The following is a 25,660-nucleotide window of genomic DNA, read 5'->3' on the forward strand; positions in this document are numbered from 1 at the left end:
CTTGGGAAATTAACTGAAGATTTGAAGGTGGATCATGGGGTGGGGTGGATTTGATGCAGGGAAAGACCTCTGCTAGAAAACCACTCTCCAAACTGGTCATTGTCCACGGGGAAACTAATCTATGCAGTCTGAAAATCATTGTAATTCTAGGTAAATTCCAATCCCCCTGTTACCCAAAACATATGCTTGATTGGGGAATTTAGCAGCTGCTAATTGGGAATTGCCGAGGGTCGGACATGACTGAACGGATAACAACAACAACAATTGAGTTTCAAGGGTGTGACAAGGAGAAATTGGGAGTTGATGAGATTAGTAACACCTTACTGGAGGTCCTATTGGCCTAATGGTATGCATTCTGGTTTTGGGTGGAGAGAAAAATCAAGCAGTCAGTCAGCCCATGGCCATCTCACTAATCTAATCCAAAGAGCTGAGAGACAGCCTGGAAACCTGGTAACTGGCTGGCATCCATGATGGCTGCTTCAGAACAGGTTGCATACCTTGACTGTCTTTGCCATCTATTCCAAAGTTCATTTCTGCTAGACAGTACATTGCAAGGTGAACTTGGAGGTGCTGTGGATGGGTGTTTATGCTTTGTCTGTCTATGAACTGCCCCTCAAGAGTAAGGAGGGGTCGGGGTGTGTGGCTAAAGATGTCGTCCTGAGAGGGTGGCAGGGCATCTGCTCTGCTATCTCTGAAGCCTGACAGGGGTCAATTGTGCAAGCAATTGGCAGAAAAGAGGAGGGGTACGCAAACCCCACCTCACCTTTCTACCCAGGAAGTTCTTGGGGCCGTCTCCAATCCTTTAGGGAGTATATCTCCCTGGATTATAGGCTGTCAGCGTTCCAGGTCCAGAGGACGACTGCCATTTTCTACCTCGGACTTTCTTTTCTTTCTTTAATCTTAAAGTATCTGCTTCAACCCTACATGATGATTTACCACAAATGAACGTTTTGAACTGAGGGGAGGACTTCGGCTGAGTTCCAAAACATCATTTACTGCAAGTATCTCTCGCTTTTTTTTCTCCGTCTCTCTTCCTGCATCAAAGCCCTTTGTTTCCCCCCTCCTCTTACTCTGCTCTGCCCGAAGCCACCTCGTTAAGAGGCAGGCTAATTCTCCTAACTAAGCAGAAGAAGGACTCAAATCAACTCGAATTAATTGGCAAAAGCTCTTATTGTAATTGTTTTGGTTTTCGGAGATAAGAGATAAGAGCACTGAATGGGAAAATCTCACGAGAACTTTGTGCCAGTACGAGAATCCCTGCCTTAACTGGCTTCAATACGTCACATGCCTGTGCCGGAACATTAGAGGATAAAACAGAGGACCTCTACTGGCCACTTGTAAAATTGTTTGGGGCCGGTTTTTTTAAAGTCAAAATCATGTCTATGTTAAAAAGATTGGCTCATCTAATAGAGATACAAACCCAAGATTACAAAGTATTTTTAGATGGATTGATCAAAAATATCTCCAAGGAGATCCAAGATGGCAAGGAAGAAGTCTTCAATAGGAATGATGGATCAATAACAGTGACTGATGACAGCTTTAAACAAGGTGGAAAACCAACAGCAGAAGAGAAATCTGAAATTCATATCTTCAAGGAGATCCAAGATGCCAAGGAAGACGTCTTTAACAGGAATAATGGATCAATAACAGTGGCTGATGACAGCTTTAAACAAGGTGGAAAACCAACAGCAGAAGAGAAATCTGAAATTCATATCTTCAAGGAGATCCAAGATGCCAAGGAAGACGTCTTTAACAGGAATAATGGATCAATAACAGTGGCTGATGACAGCTCTAAACAAGGTGGAAAACCAACAGTAGAAGAGAAATCTGAAATTCTGGAGACGGAAAATGGGATGCCGGAGTTCTGCAGCCCAGATAAGGACACCCTTTTTAAAAAGACATACAGCCATCTCAAAGCAACAGTGTACAAAAATCAATCAAAAGAAATATGGATCTGCAGTGAAAGTAACCGATTTAAAGGATCTCTCTGGGGAAAAAATTGTATTGATACTGGAGTCCAGGAGGTGCAACGGCCTCAAGATTTATCGATGCATATTCTGCGGGAAAGAATACAACTGCACTTTCTACGCCAAAGGCCAATGGGACAGAATATAATTTTACGGGAACGACAAGATGTAGCAAGCCTCGAGATGAGACCCCCTTAAGAAGACCGAAAGCTCATATTGTTTTATGTTTAATGTTATACTGTATTCTATATTTCCATTTTTATGAAAAAGGGGAAGCAGTGTCTCTTTCTCTCTTGTTTTTTTTTTGTCTCTTTTCTTTTATAGGCATATAGGTAATATAATCATTAGTGCTGAAAATGTAAAATGGGGTTCTCCCCCCTTATTTTTTCTTTCTTCTATTAGTGAATTGTCCTAGGACTAAAGCCTACACTGACTTGTAGAAAATGTTTAATGTTAAGCTTTCAACTTAAATCTGAAAATATATATGTCAGGATGGTTCTTAGAATGGGTCAAGCATAAATTGTTTTGTAGATGTATCAGAACCAAGGATAAGGAGAAGCTATAGAAGACTGAAAGCTTATATTGTTCTATGTTTAATGTTAAGCATTTAATCTAAACCTGGAAATCTTATTATTCTCTGTATTAACAACATATACTGTATCCTACATTGCTATTTTTATGAAAAAGGCGAAGCAGTGCCTTTTTTCTCTCTTGTTTCTTTTTCTTAGTAGGCATATAGGTAATATAATCGTTAGCGTTGGAAATATAAAATGGGGCTTTTATTATTTTTTTTATTGGTGTATTGTTATAGGGCCAAAGCTCATATTGATCTGTAGAAAATGCAAAGCTCTCATCTTATACCTGTCAGGATGGCTCTTAGAATGGGCCAAGTATAAATGGTTTGTAGATGTATCTGTATTAAGGATAAGGAGAAATTATGAAACCCTTTTGTAATTTTTTTTTTCTTTGTACATTTTTAAGGCAAAGCCCTACTTTCCTCTCCCTTCATCAGGGTATCGATACAGGGCCAAAACTTATACTGTGCTATAAGAAATGTTTAATGTTAAGCATCTAACTCAAACCTAGAAATATCTGCTAGGATAGCTCTTAGATTGTATCAAGCAGTTAATGTGAGGTCTACGATCTCTCAAGTAAGTTGATTAATAATAACTTTTCTTTTGTATATCTAAACAGGCCTTTTTTTTTTTTTTAAATGTAGTGGAAATGTGGACGGCTCTTAGACTCATGGCTCTTAGAGTTTTGGGCAAAAGTTTATATCACTGTGGAGTCAATGTGGGGTCGTATATTCTCAAATGATGATTATATTTCTATCTTTATGAAAATAAAAAAAATCATTATAAAAAATAAATAAATAAAGAGCTACAAAAAAAAAAAAAAGAGTAAGGAGGGGTCCAGCTGCTAACGCACCTGGAGGTTGGCAACTACATGCTTCCTTTTCAATTGGTCTACATATTGTTTCTTTAAATCTTGTCTATGCTGAGGAACAATCAAACATTATTTCCAGGCTGGTTGTTCATGAGAATAACATGTGTGAGTGGCTGTAGATATACCCTTAGGCTTAGGGCCTATAGCATATAAGAATAGGCATAGGGCCTATAGCATATAAGAACCAACTCTTCTTCTTCTTCATTCATTACTTGTAAACTGTTTGCAAGCCTTCATTGATATTTGTATTGTACATCTGTCTGTACCAGATCTCTAATGATATGTTGGGAGGGAGGGGTGGTATATATGAGACACCAGAAGCCTTAGCAAAGCAACCCTTTGGGAGAACGCGTAAAAGCAATGATCAAAACCTTTGGCAAAGAAGAGTGCACTTACTTGATAGCACTGCTGCAGATTCCACTCCCGACACACATTTCAGTGGCACCACTATAGCTTCACACTAGACACAGCACTACCTTGGTTTAATCATATATCATGCTGTCAAATGCTCTTTACCTTATCACACTTTATGCCTGAAGTGTTGAGCCTTTTATCTGGCCTTGTATCCCTAACCTTTCTCAGTGTGAGTGACCATGCCAGGAGCAAACATATTTGTCATACTATTGATTGGGGTACTCTTTTTAAAGCCTCTGCGTTACTCTATCGGAACAAAACTGGAATTCTCTCAGTATGCATAACATTGTGGTCTCCCAGTTGTTAGATTTTACTGATTTGCAGTTCAATTTCACCCCGTGGTGTGCAATCTAATTGGCTTAAAATGGTATGTGTTTAAAATATTTTTTTTAAAAATCAGAACCATTAATAATGGTCATTTATTTTCATTATTTATTTTTAAAATAGCTTATAACAAAAAGAAAGCATTTCGAATTAAGTATTAGTTCAGCAGGGGAGAGGGAGTAACCTGTAAAAAAATCAGTTAAAAAGTCACACACACAGATACAATTTTTTTTCAATGGGAATTCTGAGGAGCACTAGGGGGAAAATCTCTTAAGAGAGATTTCTCTTTTGAATTTAATGGAAAATAGTTAACACAAGATTTTATTTCTCAGAATATGCAGAATGAATATTTTCTGTAAAAAAAAACCCTAGGTAATTAGTGTTTCTCTGTATACCATCCTTATCCATGGTTCCTCTATGTATTTGTAAAACAGCCTGGGGGGTGGAATGTGTCTGGCTGTCCAAGTTGGAATAGGGCCAATCAGGGTGTAATCAGAAAAGCTGTCTGCACCCTGATTGGCCCTGCCCCTGTAGCTCCCACCCTCTGTCCCTGGACTCTAGCCTTTTTGCTCTCAGACGTGCCTCAGTGCCTGGAGCCAGCAGCAGGTAAGGGGAGAGGGTCCTGGCCAAAGGGTTGTGGTGGAGGGCCTGCTAACGAGGGCCTCCCGGCCTGCTAATGAGGGCCTCTTGGGCTGCTAGGCTGGGCCTGCTAATGAGAGCCTCCCGGCCTGCTGACTGTCTGCTAAGGAGCTCTGTCCTGGCCCTGCTAACGAGTGGGCTAGCCCTTGCCTGATCCATTTGATCCAGCTGCGAGCTGCGGCCCAAAGCCAGCTTAAGCTGCCTGGCCAGGGAGGGGACCCTTTCAAGGCCTGTTCTTAGGAATGGGCTTTGAAGCTAGTAGAAATAAACAACTAGGGATGTGCAATTTGGCTTGGATAAGCCCCCACAAACCCTCAAAACAATGTAATCCCCATCTGTTTAAATGGGCTGAATTAAGTAAAGGTAAAGGTATCCCCTGTGCAAGCACCGAGTCATGTCTGACCCTTGGGGTGACGCCCTCTAGCGTTTTCATGACAGACTCAATACGGGGTGGTTTGCCAGTGCCTTCCCCAGTCATGACCGTTTACCCCCCAGCAAGCTGGGTACTCATTTTACCGACCTCGGAAGGATGGAAGGCTGAGTCAACCTTGAGCCGGCTGCTGGGATTGAACTCCCAGCCTTATGGGCAAAGCTTTCAGACGGCTGCCTTACCACTCTGCGCCACAAGAGGCTCTTAATTAGGGCTGAATTAGAGGAGCACAAATTGATTCTGGTGATTCAGCTAATTTGGCTGGCCATTTAAACTGAACAAGGTAAGCAAAGTGAAAGGGACTGCTGAAGTCATTCCAGCCTTACATTGGGCAGGCATTAGCTCTTGGGGTGTGCAGGGGGGAGGGTTTGGGACTGTCCCTCCACATAGCCCAACATCCAACTGATTTGGGCTGTGTAGGGAGGCGGCCTGAAAAGAAGCATTTCTGCTGATCAGCTGTCAAACTTTGGGACTGTGTGGGTGTATGTGATTCAAACAAGATCCTCTCTGACTTTGCTGGGGCTGGATGCAGGCTAATATTCAGTGGGTTGGATACAGAGTTGAAATGTTAGCTCTTTACCTGGCCAGCCTGATTTTGCTCAAAACAGCTTACAATTGTCTTTCCTTTCCTCTCCCAACAACAGACACCCTGTGAGGTAGGTGTGGCTGAGAGAGCCCTGATATTACTGAAGAAGAATTGGTTCTTATATGTTGCTTTTCTCCACCCAAAGGAGTCTCAAAGCTGCTTACAATTGCCTTTTCTTTCCTCTCCCCACAACAGACACCCTGTGAGGTAAGTGAGGCTGAGAGAGCCCTGATATTACTGCTCGGTCAGGACAGCTCTATCATCAATGTGGCAAGCCCAAGATCACCTAGCTGGCCGCATGTGGGGAAGCGGGGAGTCAAACCTGGTTCACCAAATTAGAAGTCGGTGCTCCTAACCACTACATCAGGCTGGCTCTTAAGTAGTCTGTCATGATTTTCACAGAACACAACTATGAGTTCACCCAGTCCTGATGGCTGATTGTGGATAAATTTATTGCTATCTGGTGCTTCCAGTGTACACTGACCAGGAGACCTTTATAGTTTACCTCTATAGTTTATAGTTTACCCGCTGCATTTGCACCTTATCTCCTAGTCCTATGTACAACCTCAAAAGTGCTGCATATAATTAAAGACAAAGCAGTTCATTAATGTAGATGCTTTTAGAGGGAACACTTGTATACAGCGTTCCACTTTCTGATTTCTTGAAGACAGCTCTCCACCATTCCCTCTCCTTCCGAAGGAAACATTAAAATAAGAATTCATAAGACGGAAGTCTTCTTAATAAGTTTTCAGATATGAGCCTTAGATTCAAGTGGGTAGCCAAGCTAGTCAGAAACAGCATAACGAAGTCTACGTCCTGTGGCACCTTAAAAGGTCTTAAAAGATCAAAAATGTTTTATTCAAGGTATAAGATTTTCTATGCATGCATGCACAAAAATGCTTATATCTTGAATAAAACATTTGTGGTCTTAAAGGTGACACTGGACTTCAGCTTTGTAAATATGAATCTTGTAATGCTTGAGCTTTGTGGAAGACAAGAGAATCCATATGAGTGGAAGTGATTCAGAATGATTTCTGATTTTCCTGTTTTTGATTGTTACTCTCTTCACTGCAGTTTCTCTGCACCTTTGAACAGACAGGGAAATAATCCATCTTTGCTAAAAGGGTGCAGAAGTTACTAGCTAGATTCCATCTCTTTATCAGGCAGTCCATCTGCAGCCCCCCCCCCCCCACACTGACTTCCTGGAAACCGTTTTCTGTTGCCTAAGGTATAAACTTGAGGTAGTCAGGTGCCCTGATCGTGACAACTGGTTAATGGTTTTCCCTTCTATTAGATTGTCTTGTTAGTTAAGTCATAGTTCAGTGTGCTGAAGAGTAAGTCAGAGATGTAAGAAAGAAGTCATTCTTTTTAGGATTCTACTATAACGTCACAGATTACTGATTACAGTTACTCCAGTATATTGTTTAGTGCATATATGTAACCTATGAATTTGACAGATACAAGTTTTCAAATAAATATAGGTAGACTTGCTGATCATTTTGAAGGCAAATAATGGATATTATTAAGTGAATTTTGAAAAGAATTGTAAGAGTTTTGGAGAATATGCACTTCCAAGTAAGAATGTGTAGAATGTTTAGTAATTAATTTAAACATGATGATGGGGAGGAAGTAACAGTGTGCAGACAAACCCCATTATTATTCCATTCATCACTCCCCCCCCCCCCCACCAAAGACTGAGTAGAGCAGCAGGCTGTTTGCCTAAAGATATGAAGTCTGGCACGTGTAATGTCACAGAAGGACAAGAATAGAAGAGCAGGCACAGATGTAGCACCGACCTCAGGCTATAATACATCTTTCCAACAGTTTTGGTAGCAGTAGAGGCACCAGCCTCAGCGGAAAGAACAGACATATGCAAGCTATGAGAGGTCTTTGTGCATGCTTTGTTTTAGATCTGAAGTATCTAGCAGCCTAGTAATATCATGGAAGAATGGATAGCTGCTTCTACTGCATCATACAAATGTTTCTGTTAATCAATGTTTTCCTGCAGCATATCCAGAAGGGAGAATTATTGCCTTGAAATGTGCCTTAAAATTACTACTCGAATGCTGTGTTACTGATTCAGAACAAGATGCATAAGAAGAAGAAGAAGAAGAGTTGGTTCTTATATGCCACTTTTCTCTACCCGAAGGAGTCCCAAAGCGGCTTACATTCGCCTTCCCTTTCCTCTCCCCACCACAGACACCCTGTGAGGTGGGCGAGGCTGAGAGAGTTCTGATATCACTGCTCGGTCAGAACAGTTTTATCAGCGCCGTGGCGAGCCCATAGTCACCCAGCTGGCTGCATGTGGGGGAGTGCAGAATCGAACCCGGCTCGCCAGATTAGAAGTCCGCACTCCTAACCACTACATCGAACTGGCTCTCCAAATTAAGCTAACCAATAACCTTAATTTGAAGGCATGTTGAAAGAATGGTGGCATCATTGCATATTTACAATTAACATGCCAAAAAGAATGTTTGTGTGAATATATGGTATGGTTATTTTTCGTAACTTAGTTAAGAACATAAGAAGAACCCTGCTCGATCAGAGCAGTGATCCACCTAGTTCAGCATTTAATGTGGCAACCAATTCATCTGGCATTGAACTTCATTTGCCACATTGTTGTCCTTTCACCTAATTTGTGAAGGAATCACCCAATTTGCGAAATTCTTCACAGTCATCTTGGTTTTCACCACTCTGAATAATTTTTATATCGTCTACAAACTTTGTCATTACCTTACTCACCCCTAGTTCCAGATGATTGACGGACTAATTTGATAATATCTGCCTAAATACTGATCCTTGTGAGACTCCACTGCTCAATTCCCCCCCATCGTGAGAACTATTCACCTGGAGGTGACCATTGCATGGATCATAGTGAGTAGATTGTATGCCAATAGATAGGGTGCTAGCTGTCATGCCTGACAATGATGTTAAAAAGTCAGGCATGCAACATTTGTGATCTGGGCCTTCATAGACAGAGTGAGATCCACAACCACACCCAAATTCATGACAGTTCTCAGCAGTGTTAAATGGACACCAACAAGAGTTGGGAGTTGTGAAAGATCATGCGGCCCAATCAGAGGATCTCTGTCTTCAGTTCCACTTGACCCAATCCACCACAGCCTTTGCAGATCTGTTCTTAGCTACTGTAACTACAAAAGTAGCCTAGATCTTGACTATGCTATTTTGGAAACTGGCTTTTACTACTTCACCTGCATTCTAATCAAACAACTATATACCTATATTCCTCTTGTACCCAATATAGTAAAGGCACTGGCTATAAGCGACCGTGTCAACTACCACCATAATTGTATAGATTATGTTTTTATGGGTTTTAATGGGGATTGTATCTTATGTGGGTCTTATTGTGTAACCTGCCACAAGACGGCTTGAAGTGGGTGATTTAATAATTTATTTTTTAAAGTTAAGGGCTATGATTTGAAGCTGTTGTTCCTCATGCCCAGGTGCTTTCTTGTATTGTGTAGAAATGTCTTGGAATGCTTCAGGGAGAAGGGGGTATTGTCTGATGTCTGGCGTCCCCCGTGTGGTTCACAATAAGCTTTAGATTCCAATCTGTGTGGATATAGGGTTTTTTTAAAGTGATACTGCCTTTGGAATTATGAAGCAAGCAAACAAATCAGACCCCTTCTAACAGCAGTCAAGTGTCAGATGTAAACTTATGGATGGTGCTAGTCTGCATTCTGAAGCACACACTCCATTATTCATTATAACTGTGTGGAAGCTTTCATGCACAAAAGCCAGTGGTGCTTCTTGTGCTTGTCACTGAGGCCCTTTTAATAAACATTGATCATCTTTATCCAGACATATATTTGAATTAAGTAAATAAGAAGTGCTACTAGAAATAACTTTTTCAATCTGAACATTATTTGAAAGGACCCTCATGATGCACCTAGGAAAATGGTTATCTGTTTCACTATATCTTAATATGAATCCCAATAAAACACGATCCCCTCTGAGAAAAGCTAGTACCGTTTGAGAAATAGGTCAGTAAAGAACACTCCAGTTCCTCCTGAAATAGCCCTCAACAGTTTATCTGGTGACTTATCTAGTAGATTATAAATATGGTTATAGGGTGTCCTAGGGTGTCACTTTGTAGTAGAGATTTCTTACTGAACAAGTGATAGCTTAAATGTTGAGCCAGCATCTTACAGACAAGTGCAAACATTTTGATAGATACTGTTTGGCTGCATATATAGCTTGGCTTTCAAAAAATGAATTCCTTAATGGCAGTATTATTTTTTTAGTTGTGCTTAGGATGAGCACAGTTTAAAACTAGCCACTGTTGCTATGTTGATGCTTTCTTCAAGGCAGAGAAATGTTAGACTGACAAGTGAATACATTTCCCAGACAGAAGACACACACTTCTAATTATATATTTTCCTCCTGCTTCCATGAAGACAGTTGTACAAAATGGTCATGAAGTTGCTTCGTTGATATGCATCAGGACTTATTAGTGGAGTGGATTTTGCTGATAAAAAAGAATTCTCATGGAAGCAGACACCATCATTAATGGGAGTGAAATTTCTCCACAATAGCTTCGAACTCTGTAAGGTTTCCCATAAGTTTCGTTCAGAATAGACAACAGACTCTACATAGGCTGCATGTAGTCTCCAGAGTCCCTTTTGTCATGAATCATGGACCCGATGTTACTCTCAAATATTGCATTACTTATCTAACTTTAGTCATACTGGTGCTTCTCAACCCCATGTACTGTTTCAGCATACAAACTGTGAATTCTCTCTCTTGTAGGTAGATGTCACACATTTGGGACCTTTTGACATAGAATGCAGAAGAGCCATCCCATGGACAGTTTAAGAAGTAGTTCCAAAAAAGGTGAGAATAATTACTGAACTATGTGTCTTGTATATTTCTATACATTGAAACATAAATAAATATTTTTAAAATGCTTTGGGTGTGGAAACCCTTAGACTGATTATGCACAGCAGCCGCTGCGCCAGGCCACTGCTAGTTTCTAGCACTTCTAGCCCCGCTGCTTCTGAGAACTCATGGGAGAAGGATTCCCCTGGCCCACGCAGACTGCCCTAACATTGTCCATATGCACACACAATACCAGGGAGAGCCCGCTGCGCTGTGCAGCAATGGCATCAGGGGATGGGGGGCATGGGGCCCCACTGCATACTGGCAGGAGATCAGCATGCTGTTATCCTGCCATCATGGGGTTGGGAAAATGCTCTGTTTCGTTTCGCGCCTCTGCGGAGCTGACCGGGGCATTTGGTTTCCCTTCAGGGTGCTGGTGCTGCCTAACCTCCAATGGCGACTACGGCATCACGGAGAACCCAGAAGAATCCATGTTCCCTTACCGCGAGCCATCTGAGGGCCTGATTCAGGCCAAGGTTGGGAGGGTGCCAGGATGGCATCGGCATTGTGTACAATCGGGGATTTGCCCTACTGCCCTGCCTCCACTTAGGGATCAATCCTAAGCAGACTTGTTTGGAAGTATTCAGTGAGGCTTATTTATTGTGGGGGGAGGGAAATAGATATCAACTTTCATCCTAATAATTTTTGAGGGACTTTTATATTTTTTATCTTTCTTTGTCTTAAAACTTCATATTTATGTGTAAATCATACTCAGCTGACAGTTAATCAATCACAATTTGCAATTTTTCATGGAGTTTTGTATAGATTTGTTATTTAAAATGTTGTTCTGTGTGAGACTGGAACACTAATTGGAATGCAGAACTGATCACTGGTCCTGTTCTTGTGTTACTGTGAATGCATGTACATCCTGCCTGTATGATCAAACATCTGTTGTAAGAAAGAGCCAATGTTCATTCACTTTATGCATAAAACTGGGTACCAGTACCTGGATAAATGTGGTGTTTGCATCATACGTTTAGCTGTACATGCATTAACTAGAACATGAGAAGTGTAGTATGAGCATATACAAAGAATAATCAAATGTATGCTAGACATGGATTGTATGTGCATTCATTGTAACATATGAATAAAGGTTCATAGTGCTATGCTCAGAATACATTCTTGGTAATAACCCCTATTGAATAGACTTTAGTAGAATTCTGAGTAGATGTTTTTAAGATGGCATTGTAAACATACTCATATTTCTTTGATATAAGAATGTACATTTGTTGGTATATTATCACTAAACAAGTACCTGTATGCTTGGGATGTTTACAGCAATACTTTTTGGTATAGGACATCCAAGTTTTCAGAGTCAGCCTCTAGAATATGTGGATATAGAGCTGATCTCACAATCTGTGGGTGCAGGGATGCTCCCCTTTCCCCTGGAGCCATTTCTGATCCTGGGAATGTTGCTTCAGGGAAGGGAAGAAATTGCTCTTTTCTTTCTCTTTCGTGGGAGGGACAGAGTTGGCAGGCGCCTACTCTTCCTTCTTCTGGCTGTGAGGGAAGAAAGGTTGGGCTGGGTGACAGAGCATATAAGCTGAGGTAGGAGGAAAGGTAAAGTAAGGAAGAACATTCACCCACGTGCTGCTTGCTTCCCTCCCTCTTTTCTCAGGTGTATTTGTAAGAATTGGTTTGGGGTTCACTTACTGAATTCTTTATATTTGTGTTTAAGAGTTTGCTGTGGAATATTAAGTTTCAGTGAACTTAATTTCACTGTTCAGATTTGTCCAAGCAGAACGGTCAAATAATCTTACCTGATTAGCTTTCCTCATTTCTGACACAGGCTAATGCTGACATTTCAGCCTAATAGAGCTGGTCAAATTATTCATTGCAAATAATTTATCTGATGAGTTTTGGCATACTTCTTTTCAAAAATTATTCAAGGCTGATTTTCCTCATTCTCATCATTTAACCTGCTTTGTAAAGGGGTTGATGAGGAAATAATTTATGCAGCAAAATACTCTGAATTTTTTGGTAAATCATGTGAAATTAGGTGTTCTAAATAGGGTTGCCCCGATTGCTCATCTGTACGAGGGAGGGGAAGCAATGGGCTTAAAATACCCCTCTCAACCTCTTCAGCTATACCTTTTCTGTATATTGGCATGCCATTCAATGTTTACAGAAGTTACTTCTAATAGCTGTGAACGCTTTGGTACATTTTTTTCCAGCTGTCCTTCTGTGTGATCAGGAATCATTTCATTACTGCAATGACATTATGATGCCATGTAGCTAGACTTGATTATCTGTCACAAAACCAATTCAAGGTAATGCTGGATTGGATAATTGCAATGACATTGTGATGCCATGTAGCAAGACTTGATTATCTGTCACAAAACCAATTCAATGTAATGCTGGCAAGCTTTAGTCTTGCTTTGAAATAATGGTGAACAAACTCCTCCCCCAGCACTATTTACAGAAGTTCTCTGTTATGAGACCACTGTTGAACAACTGTGTAATCCTCCCCCATTTTGGAAGGATATTACACATATGACATGTTTTAGTCCCGAATAACAACAGAACCCTTTCTGTCTCAGATGCCTTGAAAGAATAGTTTTTAAGGTTCTGTAGAACGGCCAGCAAGCTAGGAAGATTCCAGAAGTTTGGGGAGGGAGAAGGTTTGTCCTTGAGATTGTTGTGAACAGTTTTGGAAAGCTCCTCAAGACATAATCCAGTATAAAGGCTTTTAATGTATTTGCTATTAGCTAGCCTTTTTAATCCTGACCTGAATAGCCCAAGCTTGCCTCATTGCATCGGATCTCAGAAGCTATGGAGTGTGGGCACTGGTTATTTTTTTTATTATAAGTCTACTAAGGAATATCAGAGTTGTGATGTGGAGACAGGCAATGGCAAACAATCTCTGAACATCTCTTGCCTTGAAAATCCCACAGGCTTGCCATAAATCAACTGTGAGTTGATGATGAAAAAATGTCCTTGTTATCATCTCTTTGCTTATTCATTTAGATATGGAGCCCACCCTCCAAATTAATGATTAAGGTCTCAGTGTGTTAATTTTATTTTAATTATGCAAATATGTTTCACTCTGAAGCTTTTAAGTAATAATGTTTTGGGTAATGAACATGTAAACAGAAGCTTTATATTTCAAAATATTATATTTACAATAAATTTTTGCCATCTGAAAATTATGTCTTAAATTAAATTATGTGTCATGCCTTTTTTACTAATATTTATGTTGAACTTTTGGATTGTCATTTCTAACTGGAAAAGGAACATAGCTAGAATTAAAATGGCTTGTTGGTGTGGTTTCTAACTCTGGATTGGGAAATTCATGAACATTTTGAAGGTGAGGCTTGTGGAAAGCAGAGTGCTCAGAATCTACCCTCCAAAGCTGCAAGTTTCTCTGATATTAGCTGTCTGGAGATCTGTTGTAATTCTGGGAGTTGTGCAAATCTTGTGGGAATAGATTTTTGCTCATGCGAGATGCAGGAGGGGAGCTATTACTTCATGTAGACCTTATAGTCACAGGAATAAACTTGAACTTGATCTTTAAAAAAAAGCAAGGGGAGAAACAGTAGCAGATCCACAGTTCTGGTGAAGATCTAAGAGATTCCAACTCAACTAGAAACATCTTGGGTTTCTCTTGATTTATTCTCGGGTAGTGATAAGGTGTCTTCTTACCTAATGGCCTAGATATGTGTGATCCCTCTCCCTAACATTGGGGACATCCCCCTTGTGTACCAGGAACACATACACCTGTATATGAGTAAAATTAAATTAGACACAATTCTTGGTCCACACTCCAGACCTTGTGCATACCAAGGTCCAGAATTTGATAACAGCACCTCTGTATGGGAATTTGGAGGTTCCTGGAAATAAAGCAGGTGGAAAATAGAATCAGAGGTTACTTAGAAAAATAGATCATGAAAAGCAGGAGGCACTCAGGCAGTTTTAGGCTTGCACAAAGACACACCTTAACCGGAGAAACCTAATGAGTAAGCAATAACAAAACACAATATATGGGGCAAAGTGAAAGCATACAATCCTGTCTGATTTGGGGAGGATCTGGAATGGAAGAAAAGGAAGAGGGAAGAAGCAGGTTAGAGACTGAGCCTGGCTACAGATCTCAGTTCAAATTATACAGGAGTTGTAGTGAGGCTGTTTGGGAGAATGGCTGCTGCAGCAGCAATGTTCTGGGGTTGAGAGGAGGTTATGCTTATACTGTCAAAATATTGGAAGGTGAGTAGCCAGTGGACTCCAAAGCCAGGAGCCCAAAAGGCCTATTTGATTGCAGCTGCCAGGTGAGGAATTATGGAAGTAGCACACCAAAGGAAGTAAGTAACTGAACCCCTTCTACTAATCTGGAGTGTGGACCAAGAACTGGTAAATTGAGGACCATATCCTTGGGGAACAATAGGTTTAAGATAGGGATGATTGCCAGTGTGAGCTTCCTGTGCAATAAGAATATGTTATCGTTGAGATATGGCCTTCAGTTTTGAGTAGGGAAGGGACTATATTTATTTCCTCCCATGTAGAAGTATTCAGGCTGCATCCCTTTCATTATGCTAGGAGGTGCCTTCAGGATGAACTATTAAATTTGAGTCCAGTAGCACCTTAGAGACCAACAAAACTTTTGAGGTATAAAGATTTCCCTTTGTCAGACAGTTGACTTTCCAAAACTTATACCTCAGAAATCTTGTTGGTCTCTAAGATATTACTGGACTTGATTGTAGCTGTTCTACTGCGGACCAACATGACTGCCCTCTGTAACTATGTAATCTGCATTACTCAATTTTTTAAATTCATACTAATTGATGGAATACAATTGTAAACCTCTCGGAATTTATATTGGCTTATCATTCTCATGAACTAACTACTCCTTTCTTTAATATATCTGGACAACCTAATGAAAATTATTGATAAACTAGAATTTAAGCCCGCTGTAAGAAAAATACAGGGGGTTTAGTGGGCAGGGCCGTAAGGCGGGCCCAGGAATAGCCTGCGTCTGCGATATGGTGAGACTGTTCCTGGGGCCGGGAGAAGGGAGGCGGCCACCCGCCCACCTGGCCGCGACCGGCTGCCTTCTGGCCCCAGGAGCAGCCTTGCTGCGTCGCAGACACGGCGAGGCTGTCCCCAGGGCCGGGAGAAGGCCCCCACCCACCCGGCTGCTTCCCGGGGCCTTCTCCCGGCCCCAGGAACAGCCTCGCCACGTCTGCGACGCGGCGAACCTGTTCCAGGGGCCGGGAGAAGGCCCCTGCTCACCCGCCCACCTTCCCACGACCTGGGGCCTTCTCCCGGCACTTTCATTTATATAAGTGCACTTTCATTTATATAAGCATTACCTGACTTGGAACAAAGGCAGCAATTTTTGCTCATGATTCCTGTACTTCAGTACTTAACAGAAATTTATGTATGTAAATTGCCACAATGAAGTAGTATAGTAGGACTCATATCTAATTTGAGTATAACATCTTTATTTTATTGTCAGTCACTCTTACAAAATAATTCTTACTGTGACCCAAGAATCAGACCTATACAAAGTTAGTACATTTGCCAAGACATGTTTCCTATAATACTCTACGCATGGGATAAAGAGTGAAAATGCATGCCCTAACCTTACCACAAAGCAGGAAACCCCAGAAATAGATTGTCACAGTTTAAAATGCACTGGGGACCAGTCTGTATTCACAAAGTTACTCAGAGCTGCCCAAAATAGATTATATATCCCAACTTGTCATCCATATATTAAAAGGAATCAGTCAGCAAATAAGATTCTGTGGAGACAGGAGGCAGCTGTGGTTGATGAACTTGGCAATAATTTCAGTGTCTGTAGGAAAGAGGATGACTGAAAGAAACATCATTATGTGACTTTCTCTGCTTCTCAACCCAGAGTGTGCCAACCTTGCATTCTGTGATAGTTGTTAGAACTGCCAAAATGTGCTGTGAGCACCAGTGTGTGCATACACACACAAAAGCTAATACCTAGAATTTTGTTGGTCTTAAAGATGCCACTGGACATAATTTTTGTTCTGTTGTTTCATATCAACATGTCTACCCATTTGAAGCTAACTTAAATAATTGCTCATTTGAGTTTTGTGATATCTGACCAATCCAGCTAGTTCAGCAAGATAGATCAACTACTATATAAGCTTAAGTAACGTTCATCGGTTTACCTTATACATTTTCATGAAATTCTGCTGCCTTTTGTCTGGAGTTGGGAAATACCTGGGTTGGGAAGTACCTGGAGACTTTAAGGGTAGAGCTGGGAGTAAGTGGGACTTAGAGTACCGAGGGACCGCAATGGAGTCTAATGCTATGGAGTCCACCCTCCAAAGCAGCCATTTTCTCCAGGAGAACTTATCTCTGTCTTTGCAACGCTTCCAAAAAATCTCCATTAGTGACAGCACTGTTAGGGCCTGGATCTCGACTGACAACTCATTCTACCAGGTAAAACGGTTTTGAGGCTAGGAACCAGCAAGTTGGTATTCACAGAGCCTAATGCTCTCCAGGGAACATATGGGGAGAGGTGGTCTGTCAGATAATAGCCATATGGTATAACTAGTAATAAATCCTGTTGTACTTAAAAATATAATGGGTGCTGGCGGGGGCTCCCACGCAGTTTGGCGTAGTGGTTAGGAGTGCGGACTTCTAATATGGCGAGCCGGGTTTGATTCTGTGCTCCCCCACATGCAGCCAGCTGGGTGAACTTGGGCTTCCCACAGTGCTGATAAATCTGTTCTGACTGAACAGTGATATCAGAGCTTTCACAGGGTGTCTGTTGTGGGGAGAGGGAAGGGAAGGCGACTGTAAGCCACTTACACCTCCTTCGGGTAGAGAAAAGCGGCATATAAGAACCAACCCTTCTTCTTCTTCCCCATGAACATGCAGTCTCAGGCCCTCCATCCTCCCTCCCAGCTCCCACATACTGGTCTGGCATTTCTTCCATATGGAAAAAGTTGTAGGGGGATGCAGCCAGAGGTGAGACACCCTTCCTGATTGGCTGTCTGTTGTTGACCAATCAGGGATGGGACAGCCAGGACATCCTACCTGATTGGTGTTTAGATGATGAGTTCCAACTCCTCCCAGCACCCTCTTGCTGTGTTATTTATATGTTCAGATTCAGATTGTCCATGTGTGTATATGCTCTTGCTGTTTCTGGCCGTTCAGTATTTGTTTTATGCCCTGTTTTCAGTGACCTGCTTCTGTCCATTAGCCACCTCAAGTAAGTCTCTAATGAGGCAGCTCTTACATTTTCAAATAATTAAGTGGTCATACCTCTGTCATAGAGTCATTAGATGGCCTTTAAGCAAGCTAAAATTAATTTTGTCCTCAAAATTAGGATAATGCTACTGACCAGTTTTATGCTCATACTGTATGGGTTTTGAGTAGACCACTGAATACACAAAATAGTTACGTATTTTAGCAGCATCTGCAATCAGCAAGATGCCATTAGTTCATTTAACATTTTTTATCCCATCCTTCCTTCAGAGAGCATATATTCATTGTATTTACTCAGCAACCCTGGATGGTGACTTTTTCTGACCCAAGGTCACAATGAGTTTCATGTTGAACAAGCATTTGACGACAGGTATCCCCCAATCCTAACTTAGCAGTCGAACCACTGCCCCCCACTGGCTTGTTTTATATTCTGTTCTACTTGTGCATAAGCATGTATACCACAGTAGAGGAAGTCCTTTGTTTTGGATTGGCAGTGGCTGTATTTTTCAATATTTTGCTGTTGGGATTGCTATACTTGGCACAGTGAGATATAGACAGAGATATATTAAAGCTTTGGAAAATGTGAAGCAATATGACATACAGATTATTAATTGCACTGTTTGTATTGTAAGGATTGTTCGGTTAGGGAAGAAAACTTTGTGGATAACTAAAACTGATCCTTCTACAGTTCTTTTGTCTGAGACTCACAGCTCCTCTGCAGGCTGAAGAGGTGATGTTCTGAGACCTTTTATGAATTAATTTTAATACAACACACAATTGGATACATTTTTATTAAAATGTGAATATGTGCAAACCATTTGCTTAAATGCGTAACTGCCTGAAGACAAAAGGCACCAATTTGAAAAGCTACCAGTCAATAATGCATCAAATCATTTAAGCATCCACTGCCTAAGAAATATGCTTGTAACCCTGATATGCAGATTCCATTACACAACTGACATTCAGAATATTGTGGGATGTGATAATTTTTTTATCCATGTTTTACGTCATGTTAAGAGCTGGTGCTTTTAAGGGAAAAAAGAACTGGTGTGTGTGGGTTTGTGTCTTGACAGTCAAAAATTATTTTATGAAGATAGATTCAGGTGGGTAGCTGTGTTGATCTGAAGCAGCAGAACAAATTTAGACATAGGTGACACCTTTGAAACCAAGAACAATTTGTTCAAGATATAAGCTTTCCTTGCATGCACACTTTATCAGATACAATATCTGAGGAAGTGTCCATGCACATGAAAGCTCATCCCTTGACTAAAACCTTGTGAAGACTTTATGAAGACTTTACCACATCAGTAAGTAACCTAATTAATACTCCCCTCCCCATTAATTCACAGTTTCTTCATCTTCTGAATATGAGCAGGACCAGATTACAAGGGGGGGGCGGATGGAAGAAAAATTAAACACAAGGGTTAAACTACCTATATTATAGCTATTGTTTGACAGTAGCATCTGTAGAGTCCCCAGAACACTATTAAATTCATTCTGGCATACATTTTCACTTTTGTTGTTGTTAGTTGCAAAGTTGTGTCCGACCCATTGCAACTCCATGGACAGTGATCCTCCAGGCCTTCCTGTCCTCTACCATTTCCTGGGGTCCATTTAAGCTTGCACCGACTTCTTCAGTGACTCCATCCAGCCACCTCATTCTCTATCATCCCCTTCTTCTTTTACCCTCAATCGCTCCCAGCATTAGGTTCTTCTTCAGGGAGTCCTTCCTTCTCATGAGGTGGCCAAAGTATTTGAGTTTCATCTTCAGGATCTGGCCTTTTAAAGAGCAGTCAAGGCTGATCTCCTCTAGAACTGGCTGGTTTGTTCGCCTTGCAGTCCGAGGGACTCACAAGAGTCTTCTCCAGCACCAGAGTTCAAAAACCTCAATTCTTTGACACTCGGCCTTCCTTATGGTCCAACTTTCACAGCCATACATTGCAACTGGGAATACCATAGCCTTGACTAGATGCACTTTTGTTGGCAGGGTGATGTCTTTGCTTTTTAGGATGCTGTCTAGATTTGCTATAGCTTTCCTCCCCAGGAGCAAGCATCTTTTAATTTCTTTGCTGCAGTCCCCATCTGCAGTGATCTTGCAGCCCAGGAAAATAAAATCTGTCACTACTTCTTCCCCTTTTATTTAGTCTTTTATAAAAATCCCATTTTGACTTTTTAATTAAGATATGTATTTTGGCTCGTTTTTGGGATCAATATTCTGTTCAAATACAAATCATGGTTGTAGCTTTCAGAGCCAGCATAACCATTTTAGGCACCCTAGGCCACGGCACCCAAATACCCTTCTCTGCACTGCAGGGAAATAGGGACATGCTGAGTGTCAAGGTTGCCTGTCAAAGACCAGGCTGTAGGGGGTCCCCATCATTGGCCTCATCGGAAAGCCTGGTGGAAGAGCTTGGTTTTGCAGACCTGTTTGAATTCTAATAGGACCTTGATTTCACTGGGGACCTCATTCTACCAGGTTGGGGCCATAGATGAAAAGGCTCTGTCTCTAGTCAAGACCAGATGGGTTTATTTGGGGCCAGGGAATACGAGATAGTATTATATTAAGGAATATATTATAAAGTGCAGGAAGGACCTTGCACCATCCCAAAACTATACATTTGTAATATTGGTATTTTCAGGTGAGAGGGTAGCTAGAAAGGGCAAGTATGTACGTGGGCTAGTATAGTACCATGTGACCTGATTGACATTTCAGTTTGACCTCTGAAGAATTTCTTTCAGCAGAATATTCATCTACCCCCTCCCATCCTTATACCCTTCAAATGCTTATCCTAGGGGGGGAATCTCATTTTTTTAAAGGAACACTGTAATCTCATATGTTCTAAATTATTTTCAGGAACAGTCATTTTATAATACAATTTGCTTCTCAGTGAGGAAGGTGGACTATAAATGAAATAAACCTTTTTAAAAAGTGGGCATCTGCTGTATAATATTTGTGAATTTTCCCTGTTGTTCCTGTGTAAATGTTTTTTTGTGATATTCTTTAAGGGGAATCGTTACAAATAAATGCCAGATAGAAACAAGAAAAACAATAATTATGATCTGGAATAGACAAGGAACTCTGTGAAACAAAGGGTTTGTTTTGACAAATCTTTCTTTCAGCTATTGTCACCTTTTGTTGAAGGAAGCTATTAAATAGAGCTGAAAATAACATTCTACATACCAATAAGTGAATTAAGTATTTTGGAGGTCTGTTTTGTTCTCAATAATTGGTACATTGGACACCAGCTACCCATTCTGAACATATAAAAAGGGTACTTAATTTGTCATCCGAAACTACCTGCTTTTTGTGATCTATTCATGCTGCATAAACTCCCCCCCCCCCTCAATTCCATTCTGTACCTTTTGGCTGATTATCTTTTCTCTTTGGTTATTTTCTATTAACTGGAGTAATGCAGCTGCCCTCTCAGTAGTGTTTTAAGAATTTCTTCTTAGGTGATTCATTTGTTCACCTTAAAGCAGGGGTAGTCAAACTGTGGTCCTCCAGATGTCCATGGACTACAATTCCCATGAGCCCCTGCCAGGAGATGCTGGCAGGGGCTCATGGGAATTGTAGTCCATGGACATCTGGAGGGCCGCAGTTTGACTACCCCTGCCTTAAGCCCTGATAAAACCTTTGAAGAAGCTGATTTAAATAAGAAAAAAGTAGAGGAACTAGATTAATAGGTTAATAGAATTCCTTTTCAAAGTTCTAGAGTGTGTGTACAACACTGAATCTTCTCTAGCTTTGTTTCCCATTATGTGGACATGCCACATGTGATGTTGGAGCTCCAGGCGCCAAATGAATGTGTGTGTGAGAATGTGCTGGGGAAAGTGATCAATAAGTTCTCCCTGTCCCATGTTATTTTCCCAACCGAAAGTACTTCCCACTAGCTGTTTTAAACTCCACTGTAGAACAAGGCTTCTACTGGGTACCTACCCATCTTTCCCTGGCAAAACTTAAAAGCAGTCCAGAGGAAGGGGTAAATCAGAAAGAAAAAGAAAATACTGGGGAGAATAGTTCTTTCCCAACTTTATAGGCCTAACACATATCTGGTCCTTCCATCCATTGCTTTTCCAGATCCAAATCATGGAGCAGTAACTTAATGTTACCTGAAAGGAAGCCTTAAAAACAACAACAGCAACAACTTATTTGGCTTTCTAAAAAGGAGTTGTATATTCTACAGACTGCTGAATGGCAGTGAGATGCGCTGGTAAGGAGGGGTTGGTGTCTGAGGGGATTTGCGTATTCTCAGAGATATCACTATGCAGGTGAGAAGAGCACAGGAGAAAGGGCACAATCTCATTCATTCACCAGCTGAGAGCAGTGAAAAGCCTGTAGTGTCTGCAAACTTGCCTTTGTGGTATGAGAATGAGCAGAGGGGGTCAGGTGAGTTCATTAGCTGGCTTTGGGACTCTCTGCAAGGTTCTTGCTTCACTGCTGCGGAGTGACTGTGGTCTCTGTTTCACTCCATATTCACTCCTCTAGTGGCTAGTGCTTCTGGCACAGAATTGCATCCCACAGTGGCCTTTGCTTCTTCTGTGCTTCAGGCAGGGTTTGACCTTTAAAAAAAAAAGGCATCTGAGTTTTTGCCTAGTTCTTTAGAGTGTTTGGGGATGCTTTGAAAAGCCTTTTTAAAATTTGAAACAGCCTGAACCAATGCTACTTGTGAACAGTTATAATGCAAAGAGGTGCAAAAAGTAACAATCATTGATTTCTTGTCTAGTGGATGTGATTGTTTTGATTACTATGCAATCAAAATGTTGTTTTATACTTCTAATTTCAACCCAGTGTTCTAGTATGACCCTCTGGGGCAACAGAAAACAACTCTGTTCTCTCCTCTATATAACAGCATTCAAGAAATTGAAGATGGTAAGCATATCACCTCTTCGTCTTCTTTCCAGGCTAAACAGACCATGCTCCTTCAACTTTTTGTCATACGACTCGCTCGCCAAACCCCTTACCCTCTTTGTTGACCTCCACTGGCATGCTCCAGTTTGTCTACTTCTTCATTTGTTATGTGTGTTTCAGAAGTTACAAAAATATTCTTATTGTCCTGGGTTAAATATCAATTTGTATCTTCATTGCCATGGATATGATTTCGCTGTTTGTGGAGTCTAGCAATATTTGCCTTTAAACCATCAGAAATGTTGTATATATCAGAGAGAATTAAGGAGTTTGAAGGGTCGAACAGGGATTCCCAAACAGGGGTCTGTGGAAGCTCCAGAGGGGGTCCGTGATCTTTCCCCTCCTACTTTAATGAACTTGGCCACAAGCAAGGAAACTGGCAGCCTCCACCCAGAGGGTTTGGTGATTAGGTTGTGGGAGTAAAAATCAAACAGGGGAAAGTTGGTTGTGCTGTGGTGTGGGGGGGCATGGTCCATCTCCTTTGTTCCTACCATTATTTCAACCCAACGTGAGGCAGAGCTGCCTTGGTAGTAGTAAAGGTGAAGGGAAACAAAAGGAGGGCGAAGGGTGCAGGTGGCGATGTCACTTCCAGTGACATATCACATCCTGGGGGAATGACAGGGAAGCGTGGCCAGCTGACAACACTTCCTAGGGTCCTCATAGAATCATAGAATCATAGAGTTGGAAGGGGCCATACAGGCCATCTAGTCCAACCCCCTGCTCAACGCAAGATTAGCCCTAAGCATCCTAAAGCATCCAAGAAAAGTGTGTATCCAACCTTTGCTTGAAGACTTCCAATGAGGGGGAGCTCACCACCTTCTTAGGCAGCCTATTCCACTGCTTAACTACTCTGACTGTGAAAAACTTTTTCCTGATATCTAGCCTAAATCGTTGCACTTGAAGTTTAAACCCATTACTGCGTGTCCTCTCCTTTGCAGCCAGCAGAAACAGCATCCTGCCCTCCTCCAAGTGACAACCTTTCAAATACTTAAAGAGGGCTATCATGTCCCCTCTCAACCTCCTTTTCTCCAGGCTGAACATTCCCAAGTCCCTCAACCTATCTTCATAGGGCTTGGTCCCTTGGCCCCAGATCATCTTCGTCGCTCTCCTCTGTACCCTTTCAATTTTATCTACGTCCTTCTTGAAGTGAGGTCTCCAGAACTGCACACAGTACTCCAGGTGTGGTCTGACCAGTGCCGTATACAATGGGACTATGACATCTTGTGATTTTGATGTGATGCCTCTGTTGATAAAGCCCAAAATGGCATTTGCCTTTTTTACCGCTGCATCACACTGCCTGCTCATGTTTAGTTTACAATCCACAAGTACCCCAAGGTCTCATTCACACACAGTGCTACCTAGAAGTGTATCCCCCATCCAGTAGCCATGCTTTTCATTTTTCTGACCCAGATGCAGAACTTTACACTTATCTTTATTAAATTGCATCTTGTTCTCATTTGCCCATTTTTCCATTGTGTTCAGATCTCGTTGAACTCTGTCTCTATCTTCCGGAGTATTTGCCAGTCCTCCCAATTTGGTGTCATCTGCAAACTTGATGAGTAGTCCCTCCACCCCCTCATCTAGATCATTAATAAATATGTTAAAAAGTACCGGGCCGAGCACCGAGCCCTGAGGTACCCCGCTACTCACCTCTCTCCAGTCTGATGAAACACCATTGACAACAACTCTTTGATGCGGTTCTCTAACCAATTCCCTATCCACCTGACTATCTGAAAATCCAGATTGCAGTCCTTCAATTTATCCATCAGAACATCACGGGGAACCTTGTCAAAAGCTTTACTAAAATCCAAGTAAATGACATCAACCGAATTTCCCCGATCCAGCAAACCTGTTACTTGGTCAAAAAAGGAAACCAGGTTGGTCTGGCAGGACCTGTTGGAGACAAATCCATGCTGACTTCCTTGGATCACCAAATTGTCCTCCAGATGTTTGCAGATCGCTCCCTTTAATATCTGCTCCATTATCTTCCCCACAACAGAGGTCAGACTCACTGGTCTGTAGTTTCCCGGGTCATCCTTCCTCCCTTTTTTGAAGATCGGAATAACATTTGCTCTCTTCCAGTCCTCCGGGACATCTCCAGTCCTTAAAGAGGTTCCGAAGATGATGGAAAGCTTGAACATTTATTTCAGGGGCTCCTCCATCATCAAAAGGTTGAAAAAGATGGTCTAGAACAACCTTTTTACTCATTAAACATTCTTCAGGCTTCAAGAACCCCCAGAAGTGGCATGATTGTGCAGAATGTGGTTGGGAAACATAGTTGTGTACCCATCTACCAGGGGCCCCTTTCTCTTCTTACCTCCTACAGGCCCATCACTGGCCATTTGTGGAATGGGGGAACAGGTTGACATGACTATATGGTCATATCACCTGATGAATGTTTAAGAAACTTAAAAATATATTAAAAATAATTAATTCCCACCCATTTGGGAAACTGTTCCAGAGCCATCAGGGAATCCCATGGTTTCACAAAACCCTGGTTGTGAAAGCCTCGTATAGAAAATAGAAGAAACTGGAAGAGAAAATACTGTCATATTCTATGTACATGTTCCCTATGCTTTCTTTAAATGAAGTGTTCCTCACTAACTGTTGACTAATGATGGATGTTTACTGAAGTTACTGTAATTCAAGATTTTAGGTTCTGCTGGAAGGTGGGCATTGGAATTTGGTGTAACATTGCTTCATGGAAAGTTATGTTTTTTTGACGGGGGTGGGATTTCTCTGTATAGCAACAATCAGACCAGGATTAGATTACCTCAGGAGCAATATATGATAATGACAAATTACTAATTTATGTTTTAATATTTTTAACAGCATAGTATGGAAACATAGTTTGATTTGTGGAAAAAGGA

At 41.4% G+C, this 25,660-nt stretch overlaps 1 protein-coding gene across 6 annotated transcripts in view; it reads left to right on the forward strand.

Moving 5' to 3' along the window:
• LOC143831783 (contactin-4) overlaps window positions 1-25,660 on the forward strand; it is a 669,529-nt gene that overhangs the window by 181,347 nt on the left and 462,522 nt on the right. For 3 of the 6 annotated variants that reach the window (XM_077325228.1, XM_077325223.1, XM_077325222.1), the window contains exon 2: window positions 10,577-10,660. The exons of 1 other annotated variant lie outside the window; for it this stretch is intronic. The gene's annotated coding sequence lies outside the window, so the exon portion shown is untranslated. The remainder of the gene's footprint in view (window positions 1-10,576; window positions 10,661-25,660) is intronic. 2 more of the 6 variants (XM_077325225.1, XM_077325224.1) reach the window with 1 other exon arrangement.

This window comes from Paroedura picta, chromosome 3 (assembly GCF_049243985.1).
Source record: "Paroedura picta isolate Pp20150507F chromosome 3, Ppicta_v3.0, whole genome shotgun sequence".
NCBI classification, from domain to species: domain Eukaryota; kingdom Metazoa; phylum Chordata; class Lepidosauria; order Squamata; family Gekkonidae; genus Paroedura; species Paroedura picta.